Source organism: Montipora foliosa, chromosome 2, assembly GCF_036669935.1.
Source record: "Montipora foliosa isolate CH-2021 chromosome 2, ASM3666993v2, whole genome shotgun sequence".
Taxonomy (NCBI): Eukaryota; Metazoa; Cnidaria; class Anthozoa; order Scleractinia; family Acroporidae; genus Montipora; species Montipora foliosa.
In genome coordinates this window covers 25587842-25591675 of record NC_090870.1, presented here as the reverse complement: position 1 = coordinate 25591675, position 3834 = coordinate 25587842, and positions in this window count along the sequence as shown.

The window sequence follows — 3834 nt, the reverse complement described above, 5'->3', positions numbered from 1 at the left end:
GCTCTCGCATCTGCACAATATGGATTCTGTTTTTTAAAGATCTCGTATTGAGATGTGCAACTCTCAGTTTCGAGCCAGAATTCGATTTTTGTCGCTTGTCTGTTGTTGTCGTCACGCTCTTGATTTCATTGATTCTGTCTTGAATATTCAATAAGTTCGAGTGGTTTGGCAAATTTTGGGTAGAATACTTCTTCCTTCTATTAAGCAAATGAAGAATGGCATTTGTTGACATTTGCTGTCACGTTTGGTAGTGTTGACAGGACGGGTCTTGCTTCCATTCCTTTAAATGGTCGTTATCAGCACACTGTCGTCCTTTTCGTACAGGCCACTCAATATCTGGTACAATTCCCATGCTTCTTTCCATTCTTTCCACACATCGGAAAGGTTGAGGTTATCAATATCTAAATCTGAGGGAGGTTTAATTCGTTCCATGTCGTAATTGAGAGTTGAGTTCTCCTGGTACCATGTTATGAGTAACAGACACAGATACAGAAGCGAGGTTTCTAAGAGTTTATTCGAGAGTGAAAGTACTTTAACTTCACATCAAAATCACGTGGTCACATGACAGCAACCAATGACAACCAATCTTAACATTGGCTGCATAAGAACTGTAACATAATGCAGTCAGAAATTACACTAGTATGTTCCTCTGCAACATAACGTTAACAGTGTCTTATGTTTAGGTCATCATGGTCTTGAATGTATAGGAACACTGAAAACCTCCTTCCTGCTATAAGTAGCATATTTGTTTAAACTAGCTTTGAATATTTGTCAAAAGCAACAAACAAGAATATTGAGCAAAGTGGCACTTCAGTAGAATCAATGTCTTCTTCAAGCCACACTGCCTCCTCCTTCATCAAATAAACTTATAAGAAATGCAAGCAATACAACACTATCAAGACTTGTACTTCAGTTAATTATAACAGAGGTAATGTCAACTGCAACACGGTGTGTTTCAGCCCCACTTCTCTATATTTCGATGGCATTAATGTTGATGAGTTTTTGAGATTGTGTCATGACTTAACTTTGTTACATCTTCTGTTGCCTCTTTACGCAATCCAGACAATGCAAACAACATGTGGACCATTTTGCTGACCATCAACATGGAGGTTAACCTTTGTCTTTCCCTAGTCTTGATTTTCCACATGAACTCTGGGGCTGTGACTTTCTTCATACACAGGGCTGAAAATTAACTCCAGTACTTGGTGGCCAGCAAGTTTCCTTGATTTCGTAGTCGCCCAGGTCAAAATTAAGTGGCCCTGGATTTCCACTACATTTACAAGAATGTGCCTGTAACTGATTTTAACGGTAAAACAACTAAAAAAATCAACTTACGCAGAAATTGATTACTCACTAATTAATTGAATTAGTTACAATTGTCAACGGAACAAAGTGTTCTCAGTAGGTATATATCGTATACAGCATTCTTCATATAAATGAGCAGTGACATTGACAATGAAATTTATCTTGGCAATCCAAATGAGTTTTACTGGTATTTGTGGATTAGCTTATCAACCAAACGTTCGTCTTTGTTACTATCATTGTCCTCTACTCCAGAATCTTTTTCTTCACCATCCTCATAATCTGTGCAGGCAATTAGCTCAGGGGCATGATCATTTTCTTCTGATGAGTTTGGGGTCACTTCTGTTTTAACGTTTGAAACTAGAGCCAAGGGTGTAGATGCGGCAGGTAATGGAGACGAAACGGCTGCGTTGTAGGTCGTTTCTGCTGTTGTTACTCCTACACGAGTTGGGGTAGCTAAACCTGAAACGACAACAGTTGTTGAAGACACTCTGTTAGGTGGACTGTCCATTAGGAGGGGGCGTCTTGCCCTGACACTTGTGTGCACCACAGCTCAATGGCTGGCCTTTGGTCGAAGTTCTGCACATCACCACTCAAACGTTTTAACTGCCAGTAAATCGTGAAGGCCTTCCTCTTTCAAGATAGAGCGAATGTCACTCTTTAGGATTTTGAGTTGGCTGAAGCCCCGTTCTACTTCTGCACTGGAAGAAGGATGTTTCTGTGTTTCTCACTGTACTATCTGGTGATGACAGACCAAGTGAGCATTGTCTGCAGATTCACTTTGGAGTAAAGCGTTTTCTTTGTTCGTAACATTTCAACTCCTAAATCATATCTTAGATAAATTGGTGATTTCGCTGGATATTCAACCTGCAGTTTGTAGATCAAATTTTAAGTTTAAAATGGGAAATTGAAGAAACCAAGTTGATTTTCCCTTGGGATAAAGTATTGTTTTCAGCCCCTGAATAACCTGAACTGAACTTACACCCTCACTGCTAAAGATGGAATTTGCATTTAGAATGCATAGCTTGAAGAAGAGGAAGGAATTTAAGTGTTTTGCCTTTTCTGAGACGTGAATGCGGGCAACTTCCACAGAGCTTTAAGTTCAACAAACGAGGTTAACCCATGATGTGAAAACGTGAGATACAGTGGATACTCCAAATCGTCCACTCAAGTCCTTTTGTTGCAAACCAAGTTTCAAGGGTATTCAGACCATGAGGAACTTCTCTTTAAGAGTTAGACAGAGAAATGAAGTCTAGAGATTGTTTCTTTCCCACGCCAGTTCCTTTTAGTTATGGCTGCAACTCAAGAGCCATAATGGGGCAGAGACTGAAACGCCCACTCTGGCCCTTGGGATATGTGAATTTCACTAAAGTTATTTTTAGACCCGTGGATTAGTCGGAAGTTAGTTTTCTGAGAGGTGTCCTCAAACTTTTATTCGGTGAAAGGATGTAACAGAAAAATGGCGTCAAGCGTGGAGGTGCGTTTTATCGATGAGAGCAATTTTGTTATGTACGGGAAAGGTTTTATCGTAAAAGATGATGCAGATAATCTTGATTGTGAGGTTGATTCCTTAATTTCCTTGGAGTGGAATGATTCGCTCGATGAAATATCAGACTTTGAGGAGGAATTCATGTCCGGCGCGGACAGCAATCCTGAAAGTGAGCTTTCAAGTTCATCAAGCGCTACGTACGATCACAGCAACAACAGTAAAGGTGGAAGAAAGAAACCTAAAGCAAAAAGCAAACAGAGAGAAGGGAATATTAATCGTTGAAGAAAAAAATCGAAGCAGCCACACGTCCATCCCAGTACTAGTGAAGCAACATCGAGCAGGAATTCAAACAAAAACACCAAAAAGCATCAAGCAAATTGCGGCGGAGATCAAAATAAAAAGCGAAAAAATATGCGGACAAAAAAGGAACTAGACGAAATTTTGATGAAAGTAGGGGCTAAACGTCCCATGTGCTGGAAATTCGTATTGGAACAGCTTTCTAAACATCCAGTCATGAAACATTTGGAAAACCGTGGAAAGCTAATCAAAGAAATACTCGAGGCTTGCTACAGCGAGCTGCGAAATCTGGTGGATCACATGTTTTCTGTTTACATTACATTACATACTTAATTGACCGCTCCCCATAGAGGCTTTTCAGGGCCAATGAAACAATCAACGAAACAACAGAACACAACAACAACTGTTAAGAACCCCAACTAGCCGGAGGCAAACCAGTTGGCTATTTACACGTGCAGCTGGAAAGCTGCACCAGGGACTACCAAGAACAAATTCAGTGAGTGGTCAGAGCGGGTCTTGAACCCGGGATCCCCGGATCTCAAGGAAAGTGCTCTAACCACTGGGCCACACTGCCCAGTGGAACTGAGATAACAGATACATAGAACATGTATCTGCAGTTGCAGAGGAAGTAAAGAAAGACTGCAAAGTTCATTTGACATTGCGCTGGATGAACACTATTTGGAAGATTCATCACAAAATTCAGGTCTGTACCCCAGTGTTTACTGCCTTATCCGGTAAACATTCAT